Source organism: Pinus tabuliformis, chromosome 8 (assembly GCF_031772625.1).
Source record: "Pinus tabuliformis cultivar Carrire ecotype Pingquan chromosome 8, CPIR1, whole genome shotgun sequence".
Taxonomy (NCBI): Eukaryota; Viridiplantae; Streptophyta; class Pinopsida; order Pinales; family Pinaceae; genus Pinus; species Pinus tabuliformis.
In genome coordinates, this window is record NC_142294.1 from 1,950,795,229 (window position 1) to 1,950,809,284 (window position 14,056).

Consider the following 14,056-nt stretch of genomic DNA (forward strand, 5'->3'; position numbering starts at 1 on the left):
AATTACATCCCGGGTTATTATAGATTTAGATGTGTTGTTTATTTGATTACAATAGCATAAAATTATGTTAAAGTTTGAAGTAGGATATCTTAGATAGGAACTGTTAGATCAGCAACATCAAATTCTACACACACACACTCATAGATTGGGAAACTGGTCCCATTATCCCCAGTCGGACCCGCTATACCAAACGGATAAGGAGCTGCCAACCAAGGTTCGGACTGGGGGGGTATCCCCCTTGTTGTCGACCCGATTTTCAGGGCTTCAACATATTTGGCGCTAGAAGGAGGGCCTGAACTATGAATGGCAAGTAAATCCAAATCTGAATACCATTCTGAGAGTAAATTTCCCTCATCATCTCCCTCGACTTCTCCATTACATTTAAATCCAGAGTCAGAGGTCGCTCGAGTATCAACCGTTGCTACACACCCTGATATTTCAGAACAGTCTACCGTTGAACTTCCTGAAGTCGAATCCCTGATTCACAAACTTCAGCGATTTTCCATTTCTCCTCAGAGGTCTGATAAATTTCTCCTCAGAGGTCTGATAAATCTCAAGGCAGCGTGACTTCGCAGTACAACCCTACTCATCCCCTGACTAGGCTAAAGAGTGAAAAGTTTGGCATCCAACCAACCAAATTACCTCTTCCCACCAGGAAAAGAGCGAGGAAATGACCTAAAGAGTCTGACAGTGAGACTCTTTCGTCAACATCGTCCATCTCAACTACTTCACCACGAAGTCAACCATCCACTCCTCCACTCTAGATCATCATCCATCCGTCCACTGGAACCCCCACAACCCCTCTTCAATCATCTACAATCGTAGTATCCTCATCCTCCCAGCCGCAGGGATCATCTTCTGCACTTTCCTCTGTTAGCATTTCAACAATAACCCAGTCTCCATGGAATAACCCTGGGACAACCTTAATTCCTGCACCCTTGAGTCAAATACTGGCCCATCCTGAGAAATGGCTGCCTAAATTCAACCTCGAGGCAGGCATGCTAGCAGAAGAGCACATAAAAAACTTCATGCTTTCCATTAATCTCAATGGGGTTACTAATGAAGATGTTGTTGTTTGGCTTTTTCCCTATACACTGCAAGGAACAACTGGGTCATGGTACTTTTCATTACCCTCCGGATTCATCACAAGTTGGGAAATCTTCTAGGAGAAATTCCTAACCAAGTTTGGTGATGAGAGGTCTACGACAATGTTAATCAATGACCTATCCAATCTTAAAGCCGAAACTAGAGAGCCTATCAAGGATTTAAATTTACGTTTCAACAAAATTTTCAACAAAATTCCTACTGCTTCCCAGCCCAGCGAAGAAGTATGATGTGAATGGTATATCACCGCTCTACCATCTAACATAGCAATCTTCGTGGACAGGGACAATAAAACAACCTTAGCTGATAACATGAAAGAAGAAATAGTAGTAGAGAAACGAATAATAGCCCTGGAAAAGAAATCCGCGATAGAGGAACATAAATCCAAAAAAGTCACCTTCAAGGAAGACTCCAAGAAGAGACAAGCAAAAGATCCATTTGATTTGGAAGGATTTCAGAAAGTTCTAAAGACCATGTCCAATGAAATGGTCGACATAAAAAAGCAAGTAGCAGAAACTTCTTCAAAAAAGCCCTACAGAGCTTTTAAAAGAGGTCTTTCAATGGATTCAAAGCCACCCAATGCCATTTCAAATGTTGAATCCGAGGAAGAGGAAGAGGAAATTGCCACTGAAGGGCAGACTGATGACGAAGAAGTTGTGGAATTACAAGGAATGTGGGATTTCATCCTCCCACAAGAAGAAGATCAAGAAGTATTTCTAGTTAGCACACGAAGCAAAAATCAGCGTGATCCTCCCCAAACTACCCCTAAGCCAAAGAGCGCAAGCTCTGCTATAAAGGATAAAGTCGCGACAAAGAAAACGATATCTAAAGCGACTCAAACCAGCCCAGTCCAAACAGATGAAACAACTCCATCTAAAAGACTGATAGTGTCGGATGAAATGGAGTACAATATTATTGAAGACATGAAGAAGACTAGGGCTAACATCACCCTTTATGAACTGAGCAAGTTGAAACATCAACAGAAGATAATGATGAAAGAATTACATGCCGTGCCAGTTGCACCTCTGCCTGCCGCTGTGCTTTCTCAAGCTTCCCATAACATGGGAAGACCTCCAACTAACGCGATCAATAAGATTGATCCCAATGACATCGCTCTAATTGGAGGAAGATCAAGATCTTACACTCCCTCGTTTCTCCTTACTTATGAAATCTTCAATAAAAATGTGCACAATTGTTTGGTAGATTCTGGTGCTTCATCGAATATTTTACCCAAATCTATATGTGCCAAGTTAAATGTTCAACCACAGAAATCCGCAGTGTGCATAGTTCAACTAGATCGATCTCAAGTCGAAGTGATTGGCGAACTAAATCAAGTAACCATAAGATTGTCATCCAACTCGAAGGTATGTCAGGTTATTGACATTCTAGTTGCCGATATCCCAGAATTCTATGGCTTAATTCTTAGTAGGGATTGGTCAGAAAAACTCCATGGATACTTTGCAATCGACTGGTCGCACATGTGGCTGCCCTACAACGGTAAACCGAATCAAATAAAAGTTGAACGAGCGCTGCACCAGAAGTACATAGTAACGGAGTTAGAGGGAGAAAATGAACCAGTAGCATATAACAACAGCATTATTGGCAATTACTCGGTAGATTCTTTCCTCGGCAATTTCAATGCTCATGCATCACCCTATTTAGAACACTCTATTTTGTCCCAAGTCGAAAATTTTTCTCGAACTGATAGTTCGAAATGTATCAATTTTTTACATAAACCTGTAAATAAATCTTTGTTTTGGAAATAATTTTTTGATGGTTCTAGATCTAACGAAGGAGCAAGAGCAGGATGCGTTTTGATTAGTCCAGAAGGAGATAAAATCATGCCCACATGCAGACTCGAATTCGATTGCACAAACAATATAGCAGAATATGAGGCTTTGGTCCAAGGCCTCTACAAAGTAATCGTGTTAGACATCAAGTATCTTCAAGTTTTTGGAGACTCTGAGATTGTGGTTAAATAGGTATGTAACACTATACATTGCTTATCAGGTCATTTAAAACATTATCAATCCTTAGTCAAAGATCTGACTGAGAATTTCATAGCGTTTAATATTTCTTCAATCCCCAGACTCCAAAATGCAAGTGTAGACCTTTTGGCTAACGTAGCTTCTAAGCTTATTCCGTCCGAAGATTTTAGTCCAGATAGATTCTCAATAGAATTAATCTTTAGACCATCCAATCCTAATAACATCACAAATTGGAGAGTATTCAATGACGATCCTGATATCTTAAATTTCCTCACATCTGAAGGATCCTACTCCAACAAAATAATTGACGAAGACCAGCACGATCGACAATTGCAACAAAATAGCACTAATAATGCTATACCTAAGTCTGTGGTCAAGTTGGAAGACTTGTACGATTTGAAAGATTGGTTTAAGAGGTCTACCAATTCAAAACTCGAAAGTTCAACCTTGAACTACGAATTAGTAAACCTAGGGACCTATGCTAAGCCACAAAACATTAATCTAGGCCTCGGCCTAGCCCCTGAAGAGAAACTAGTGTATATTCGTCTTTTGAGACAATATAAAAATGTTTTTGCCTGGAATTATGATGAGCTGAAAACATACGACACTTCCATCATCCAGCATACTATTCCCATGATTGATAATGAAAAACCTGTCCAACAAAAGCTGAGAAAGATCCACCCCAATTTAGAAAATCAGATAAAAACTGAGCTCAATAAGTTATTGAAAGCCAGAATAATCTTTCCCGTTAGACATTCCAAATGGGTCTCCAATATGGTACCTGTTAGAAAGAAAAACAGAGATATTAGGATTTTCATTGACTTTCGGAACCTTAACAAAGCTTGTCAAAAAGATAATTTTCCTCTACCACCTATGGAACAGACACTGCAAGCAGTGGTGGGCTCAGAATTAATGTCTTTCTTAGATGGATTTTCAGGATACAATCAAGTGTTGGTACATCCTGATGATCAATTGAAACCCACATTCAAAACTAAATGGGGCACATACGCATATCGAAAGATGCCATTTGGTTTGATTAATGTTGGTGCCACATTTCAGAGAGCCATGGACATCACATTCAAAGGTTTAGTCAATAAATCTGTAGTAATTTATTTGGATGATACAAAAGTGTACTCGAAGAAGCGAAGCGACCATCTCAAAGACCTGAAACAAATCTTTCAACGGTGTTTAAGGTATGGAATTTCACTTAACCCAAAGAAATCCTTTTTCACGCTAAGTGAAGGGAAACTTCTAGGATTCATAGTGTCAAAATCCGGTATTCACATTGATCCCGACAAAATCAAAGAAATTTCTCAAGTATCTCTACCTCATAACAAAAAAGCCATGCAATCTTTCCTTGGTCAGATCAACTTTGTGAAGAGATTCGTTCCAGATTTTTCACGAATCGTGTCTCCTTTGCAAACCATGATTAAAAAGAATTCAAATTTTAAATGGGGTCAAGATGAACATGAAGCATTCAACCTGATCAAACAAGATATTATTAATGCTCCATCTTTAGCAACTTCGAATTTTTCAGAGCCTTTTATTTTATACACATTTGCCTCAGATAAGTCATATGCTGCGATTCTAACTCAAGCAAATCAAGAAAAAGCGGAAGCTCCAATTGCGTTTTTTAGCTCAAATTTACAGGGTGCTGAACTAAATTATTCAGACGTGGAGAAATAGCTTATGTTGTTTTCAAAGTGGTCAAATACTTCAGACCTTTCTTACTTAAAACCCATACTAAGATCATAGTACCGTTTCCAGCGATAAGGAATCTTCTAGTACAGAAGAATGTGGGTGAGAAAAGTGCCAATTGGGTTACTGCCTTACAGGAATATGATATTGAGATCAAACCAGCAAACATCGTAAGAGGTCAAGGCTTCTGCAAAATGCTGACTGGAGCATCGCAAATTTCTGAAATTCCATCTGAAGAGGTACAAATGTGTGAGGTAAGCCTAAACAATGCAGAATCATTATATGCTGATATCATTTATTATCTTAAGAACGGGTATGCTCCATCACACCTTGATCATACTAAGAAAAGAGCTCTAAGGTTGAAAGCTAAACAATATCAGCTCATAAATGATATTCTTTTTAGAAAAAAATATGATTATGTTCTTCTTAGGTGTCTTGAGAAAGTTGAAGCTGAAAAATTTTTGCAGGAACTCCACGATGGGCCGGCAGGAAGACACTAAGCTGGAGATGCTACTGCACATAAAATCTTACGCGCAGGATATTACTGGCCCACGCTGTTTAAAGACTCGCACAGTTACGTGAGAAGATGTCAAGTTTGCCAAACCACTGCTGGAAAACAAAAGAAGCCATCCCTGCCACTACAGCTGGTAAACATCGAGCAACCTTTCAGTCAGTGGGGCTTAGACATAATAGGTGAGATCATTCCTCACTCTTCTAAGCATCATAGATACATCCTCACAGCAACAAATTTTTTTACTAAGTGGGTAGAAGCAGTTCCACTCAAGACGGCTAATTCTGAAAATATCATTGAGTTCATAAATCAATTTATAATCACCAAGTTTGGATTGCCATCCGCTTTAATGTTTGATAATGCATCATACTTTTCTAGAAATGCAATGACTGAATTTGCACTTAAAAGAGGATTCAAACTTAAATATTTAGCCAATTACTACCCACAAGGTAATGGGCTAGCTAAGTCAACAAATAAAAACCTAATCAGGATTATTAAAAGAAAAATTGATCAAAATCATAAAAATTGGCACAAGGCTTTGATATATGCTTTATGGGCAAATCGGATAACGCAAAAAGCTTCTATCGACACTTCTCCCTTTAATTTAGTTTATGGGAAAGAAGTGGTTCTTCCGACTAACTTAGCAATTCCCTCTTTGTCTTTAGTACAATACATTGATGAAGTACCCACTTCCTCCTTACAACTAAGACAAATGGAAATAATTAAATTAGAAGAACAACGAGAACAAGCTAGGAAAACACAAGCTCATCATCAAGCACTAGTAAAATCCTCTTTTGATTCAAACATAATGACCAGAAAAGATTTTCAGATGGGAGAATTAGTTTTAAAGTGGGACAAGGCTCATGAAGAAAAGGGCAAACATACAAAATTTCAAAGGATGTGGCTTGGTCCTTTTCAAATTTTAGAAGTCATGGGTACATCAACGTTTGTGTTACAGGACTTAGCAGGTAAGAGGGATCCTTTTCCTGTTAATGGACAAATTCTCAAGAAATATTTTCCATAGAAGATTATTCTTCTATTTTTGTAGAATAGTTGTCTTTCTTTTTCATAATAAAACCAGTTGTGAGTGGTTACATTAGGCATTTACGAAAAAGACACCAATTATCTTTCAGATTTTGAACTTTTTGCTTGTATAAATAGCCAATCTTTTGGAAAACTAATCTTTATTATTGATAGATACAGTTAAAAACTTTAGCTTAGATATGATACTAGTTTCAACTTCAAAAAAATTGATGAAAGCAACCTTTAGTGAAGAAATTGTTTTATCTCAGTACAATGAAAGGTATCAATAACAAAATAAAAATTCTCTGTAGAACATTTGTTTCCAAAAACTCTATTATTGTCATCCAGAGCTATCTTAAGGAAACAATGACTTCCTCCCTGCTAAGGAAATCACAACTTTTAGAGGAATGATCCAAGGATACACTTTATCTTGAAGAATGAGAGGTCTCATCACGAGCCGACTTATCATTATCACAGATATTATAACTTGCTGACTTTGCCAATACTGTACACCACAACAGGGCAATGACTTAAGATTGTTGCAATCAAAAGACAAGGGGTCTCATCACGAGCCAACTTGTTCAGCAAAGTTATAAATCAAGTGAATGACTGTGTCATAATTTGGCTACCAAACCAAGACATTGTTCTTTAAGAATAAAAAGAAAATCAAAGCAATAAGTGTGGATATGGATTTTTCTTTGAAAGTTGTAGGCCACCTCAAGTAGGATACAGGATCATTGCTGGGTAACAGGTAACCCTGTCGAGGCTATAAACGTCTGCTCGCAGCAGAGGCTCTACCTACAACAAATGAGCATATTTAAAATTGGTTTACAGAGGAGACTTTGTTTTATCTTTACAAGACTAAGTAATGGCTGATGTAAATACAAGGACTAGCCTGAGGAAGCAAATAATCAAAGTAGAAAATGGTTGAAACAAAATATCATTAACGATTTAGAGCATAATGTACTTTGTCTTTCCATAATAAAGTTTAATTTTCTGAAAAATTTTCTTTTTTGGAAGTTTGAAAAATTCAATAGAAAAACACAGATAACTGGTTCTACCAAGTGAATTGCCAATTGTTGTGGACACCAACAACCCCCCTCCTTATTTATTATTAGCAATAACACTAGATAAGTGGGGACCCTTAGTAAAAAAATTCAAAAAATTCAATGATTTTTATTATATCATTAAATGAATTTTATGAATTATTTTAACTAGCATTTCTATTATTTATTAATATTTTAGCTAACTATTATGATTAAATTAGTTCTATTAATTTATTTTTGGTCCCCCTAGGGTATTTTCCTTAAATATAATTTTTTATTTATTTTTGGATTATTAATATTTTTAACAAACTATTATCTTTAAATTAATTTATTTAATTTGGTTTAAGGGATTGGTCCCCCTAGTAAAATTCTTTTCCTTAAATATAATTTTTAACTATTTATTTTAACTAACTAGTATCATGAATTAATATTTTAATTATTTTTAATATTTTTAACTAACTATTATCATTAAATTATATTTTTTGGTTCCCCTAGGGTAATTTTTTCCCTTTAATTATTAAAAAGGGTTTTGACCTAGGTACCTAGTCAAAAGTAGCTGTTGGTCTCTTTAGCCGGTGGAGGCTCTGCTCTGTCTATTTAACTTGCTAAGCTGGATCTGTTTCTTCAACTTGTCCTGACGATGAACCACACTGGTTGGTTCGAAACGCGTTGACAAATGATGTTTCATGTGATCTGCGCCAAAGAATCTTTTGTAAAATTCAATTAAGGCTCATATATTTTACTACTTAAGAAACATCGCATCACGCGAAGAATGATAAGACATTTCCTTATGAGTAAAAATGATAAACTGCGAGAGTGCGATGTGAATTCCATCGCATCGCATGCATTAAGAAACGCTCACATTCAAAAACCTTAAAAAAATTGCCGATATGCGATATCGCATATCGCATATCGCAATGTCGCATGAAAAACTCGTAACCATTTAACAATTGTAATGATTTGTGATTTTGCGATAGCGCGATACTGTGATCCGCGATCTTGCGATAGCGCGATCGAGCAACCTTGCGATAACACATCTTAATGAAATTTGTGGTAATGCAATACTGCGATGTGAATCGCAGAAACATTCCATCGCAGATTTTCCCTGGCTCAACGTTCAAGAAAAGCTTTCCATAAATCAAGAACTGGATACGCACTTTAATGATAATTAATGAATTATACGTTAGTTGTTAATGAAAGACAGTTTTTATGTTTTTCGAAGAGTCAAGTTACGTCAGGTGGCATGTTTTTGTACATCTGTAGAGCTTAAATCTTTCTTGTCGATTTTTATTATCATTACTCTCTCCTCGTGTGTGAACTGCAGGAACGAAAAACAGAAGTAACACAAAGCAATGTGCAGGAAGCCATGAAGGAAAAGGGTAAAGCTCCAATGCTCAGAGATAGAGAAAAGATGCCCTCATAAACAGATACCGCATGCAATTTCACAGAACGCTGCTGAGCTATCCATTACAGATCTTTCATTCACAGCCATGGTTGAATGAGTAGTTAAACAATGCTGATATCAACAGGCGGTTTAACCCTCAAGGTCAGAAGCTCACGAAAGCAGTATTTTTACAAATTTTGAAGCTTATACCCAGTGAAGGAAAAGGCACTAAAGGCAAAAAAATGCATCAGAGAGGCCCGGATCAAAGAACGGAGGCAGTTTCCGATGCGCGCGCTAATCGTGCATCGCTGAGAAAATTGCTCAAAAAGCAAAGCCTCTAACTGCTCAGTCACTTGTAAGCCCAGAAAACACAAGAAAGCAATGGTAAAGAACAAACTGGAAACATAAAGCTGAAAGAAAAGGCAGAAGTAATTCGAGGATTAACCAAGTGGAACTTGGATTATTACTGGGCATACACAGTAAATCCACATAGCCAAAGGATGACTCTCGAGTATATCATCGATTTTACTGAAAAGATGGTGCCATCTCTTACCATTTTTGTTTTCTTAGCTCAACCAAAAGCGGAAGACAGTTAGCCGACTCTACCCAGGCTAATATTGAATGCTTGCAACATTAAGGAGCAAATGCAGAAATAGTTAGATATTAGATTTAATTTTTAGAAATAGTTTTGCTTAGAAAAAGGGCAGTCATTTAAACTGTATCCTGAATCTGTGTAATTAAGTTATTTAGTTAGTAGTATTTAAACCCTTTTCATGCATTTAGAGAAGGGTCCAGAAATTTATCAAAAACTTGTCCTCATAACATGCACTTTTGCACCCTCAGAGGAGGTTTTGGTGAATGAATGGATTAAGATTTGTTGATGTTTGCATTTGATATCTGCTACTGATGTTGCACTTCTGCACTCTTAGTGGATGTTAGAGCAAGGATAGATAAATCATTGTTGCTTGAAGCTTATGAGTAGGACTAGTCATAAATGGTACTTTTATCTCTTGACCATTTTTGCTTATATGTTAAAGTGATATACAGTTTTTAGTTGTTTGTGTATTATTGCATGAATGCTTGAGTTATCATTTGGCACTTTTGTACGGTGATAGCTATTTATTTATGTCTAATGTATGAATAGCTCATTATGCGATATGCTTTTCACAACTGTTTCGTCTAACTTTTTATGTGAAGTGGTTCATCTTGATTGATTTCCTTTCTTATAATCACTGAATGATCTTTATTACCAGTTGTTATTTGAAAGCTCTTTAGATCGCATAATAGAAGAATTACATCCCGGGTTAGTATAGATTTAGATGTGTTGTTTATTATATTACCATAGCATAAAATTAGATTAAAGTTTGAAGTAGGATATCTTAGATAGGAACTGTTAGATCAAGAACATCAAATTCTACACACACACACACTCATAGATTGGGAAACTGGCCCATTATCCCCAGTCGGACCCGCTATACCAAATGGATAAGGAGTTTCCAACCAAGGTCCGGACCGGGCGGGTATCCCCTTTATTGTCAACCCGATTTTCGGGGCTTCAACATATTTAGCGCTAGAAGGAGGGCCTGAACTATGAATGGCAAGTAAATCCAAATCTAAATACCATTCTTAGAGTAAATCACCCTCATCATATCCCCCGACTTCTCCATTACATTTAAATCCAGAGTCAGAGATCGCTCGAGTATCAACCGTTGCTACACACCCTGATATTTCAGAACAATCTACCGTTGAACTTCCTGAATTAGAATCCCTGATTCACAAACTTCAGCGATTTTCCATTTCTCCTCAGAGGTCTGATAAATCTCAAGGCAGCATGACTTCGCAGTACAACCCTGCTCATCCCCTGACCAAGCTAAAGAGTGAAAATTTTGGCATCCAGCCAACCGAATTACCTCTTCCCACCAGGAAAAGAGCGAGGAAATCACCTAAAGAGTCTAACAGTGAGACTCTTTCGTCAACATCGTCCATCTCAACTACTTCACCGCGAAGTCAACCATCCACTCCTCCACTCCAGATCATCATCCATCCGTCCACTAGAACTCCCACAACCCCTCTTCAATCATCTACAATCGTAGTATCCTCATCCTCCCAGCCGCAGAGATCATCTTCTGCACTTTCCTCTGTTAGCAGTTCAACAATGGCCCAGTCTCCATGGAATAACCCTGGGGTAGTCTTAATTCCTGCACCCTTGAGTCAAATACCGACCCATCCTGAGAAATGGCTGCCTAAATTCAATCTCAAGGTAGGCATGCTAGCAGAAGAGCACATAAACAACTTCATGCTTGCCATTAATCTCAATGGGGTTACTAATGAAGATGCTGTTGTTTGGTTTTTTCCCTATACACTGCAAGGAACAGCCAGGTCATGGTACTTTTCATTACCCTCTGGATCCATCACAAGTTGGGACATCTTCTAGGAGAAATTCCTAACCAAGTTTGGTGATGACAAGTCTACGACAATGTTAATCAATGACCTATCCAATCTTAAAGCCGAAACTAGAGAGCCTATCAAGGATATCAATTTACGTTTCAACAAAATTTTCAACAAAATTCCTACTGCTTCCCAGCCCAGCGAAGAAGTACGATGTGAATGGTATATCACCACTCTACCAATGAACATAACAATCTACGTGGACAGGGCCAATAAAACAACCTTAGCTGATAACATGAAAGAAGAAATAGCAGTAGAGAAACAAATAATAGCCCTGGAAAAGAAATCCGTGATAGAGGAACATAAATCCAAAAAAGTCACCTTCAAGGAAGACTCCAAGAAGGAACAAGCAAAAGATCCATTTGATTTGGAAGGATTGCAGAAAGTTCTAAAGACCATGTCCAATGAAATGGTCGACATAAAAAAGCAAGTAGCAGAAAATTCTTCAAAATAGCCCTACAGAGCTTTTAAAAGAGGTCTTTCAACGGATTCAAAGCCACCCAATGCCATTTCAAATGTTGAATCCGAGGAAGAGGAAGAGGAAATTGCCACTGAAGGGTAGACTGATGACGAAGAAGTTATAGAATTACAAGGAATGTGAGATTTCATCCTCCCACAAGAAGATCAAGAAGTATTTCCAGTTAGCACACGAAGCAAAAATCAACTTGATCCTCCCCAAACTACCCCTAAGCCGAAGAGCACAAGCTCTGCAATAAAGGATAAAGTCGCGACAAAGAAAACGATATCTAAAGTGACTCAAACCAGCCAGTCCAAACAGATGAAACGCCTCCATCTAAAACAATGATAGTGTCAGATGAAATGGAGTACAATATTATTGAAGACATGAAGAAGACTAGGGCTAACATCACCCTTTATGAACTGAGAAAGTTGAAACATCAACAGAAGATAATGATGAAAGAATTACATGCTGTGCCAGTTGCACATTTGTCTACCGCTGTACTTTCTCAAGCTTCCCATAACATGGGAAGACCTCCAACTAACGCGATCAATAAGATTGATCCAAATGACATCGCTCTAATTGGAGGAAGATCAAGATCTCACACTCCCCCGTTTCTCCTTACTTATGAAATCTTCAATAAAAATGTGCACAATTGTTTGGTAGATTCTGGTGCTTCATCGAATATTTTACCCAAATCTATATGTGCCAAGTTAAATGTTCAACCATAGAAATCCGCAGTGCGCATAGTTCAGCTAGATCGATCTCAAGTCGAAGTGATTGGTGAACTAAATCAAGTAACCATAAGATTGTCATCCAATCCGAAGGTATGTCAGGTTATTGACATTCTAGTTGGTGATATCCCAGAATTCTATGGCTTAATTCTTAGCAGGGATTGGTCAGAAAAACTCCATGGATACTTCGCAACCGACTAATCGCACATGTGGCTGCCCTACAATGGTAAACCGAATCAAGTAAAAGTTGAACGAGAGCTACACCAGAAGTACATAGTAACGGAGTTAGAGGGAGAAAATGAACCAGTAGCTTATAACAACATCATTATTGGCAATTACTCGGTAGATTCTTTCCTCGAAAATTTCAATGCTCATGCGTCACCCTATTTAGAACACTCTGTTTTGTCCCAAGTCGAAAATGTTTCTCGAACTGATAGTTCGAAATGTATCAATTTTTTAGATAAACCTGTAAATAAATCTTTGTTTTGGAAATTATTTTTTGATGGTTCTAGATCTAATGAAGGAGCAAGAGCAGGATGCGTTCTGATTAGTCCAGAAGGAGATAAAATCATGCTCACATGCAGACTCGAATTCAATTGCACAAACAATACAGCAGAATATGAGGCTTTGGTCCAAGGCCTGTACAAAGCAATCGGGTTAGACGTCAAGTATCTTCAAGTTTTTGGAGACTCTAAGATTGTGGTTAAACAGCTACGTAACACTATACATTTCTTATCAGGTCATTTAAAACATTATCAATCCTTAGTCAAAGATCTGACTGAGCATTTCATAGCATTTAATATTTCTTCAATCCCCAGACTCCAAAACCCAAGTGCAGACCTTTTGGCTAACGTAGCTTCTAAGCTTATTCCGTCCGAAGATTTTAGTCCAGATAGATTCTCAATAGAATTAATATTTAGACCATCCATTCCTGATAACATCACAAATTGGAGAGTATTCAATGACAATCCTGATATAGTAAATTTCCTCACATCTGAAGGATCCTACTCCAACAAAATAATTGACGAAGACCAGCACGATCGACAATTGCAACAAAATAGCACTAATAATGCTATACCTAAGTCGGTGGGCAAGTTGGAAGACTTGTACGATTTGAAAGATCGGTTTAAGAGGTCTACCAATTCAAAACTCCAAATTTTGACCTTGAACAACGAATTAGTAAACCTAGGGACCTATGCTAAGCCACAAACATTAATCTAGGCCTCAGCCTAGCCCCTGAAGAGAAACTAGTGTATATTCGTCTTTTGAGACAATATAAAAATGTTTTTTCCTGGAATTATGATGAGCTGAAAACATACAACACTTCCATCATCCAGCATACTATTCCCATGATTGATAATGAAAAACATGTCCAACAAAAGCTGAGAAAGATCCACCCCAATTTAGAAAATCAGATAAAAACTAAGCTCAATAAGTAATTGAAAGCCAGAATAATCTTTCCCGTCAGACATTCCAAATGGGTCTCCAATATGGTACCTGTTAGAAAGAAAAATAGAGATATTCGGATTTTCATTGACTTTCGGAACCTTAACAAAGCCTATCAAAAAGATAATTTTCCTCTACCACCTATGGAACAGATACTGCAGGCAGTGGCGGGCTCAGAATTAATGTCTTTCTTAGATGGATTTCAGGATACAATCAA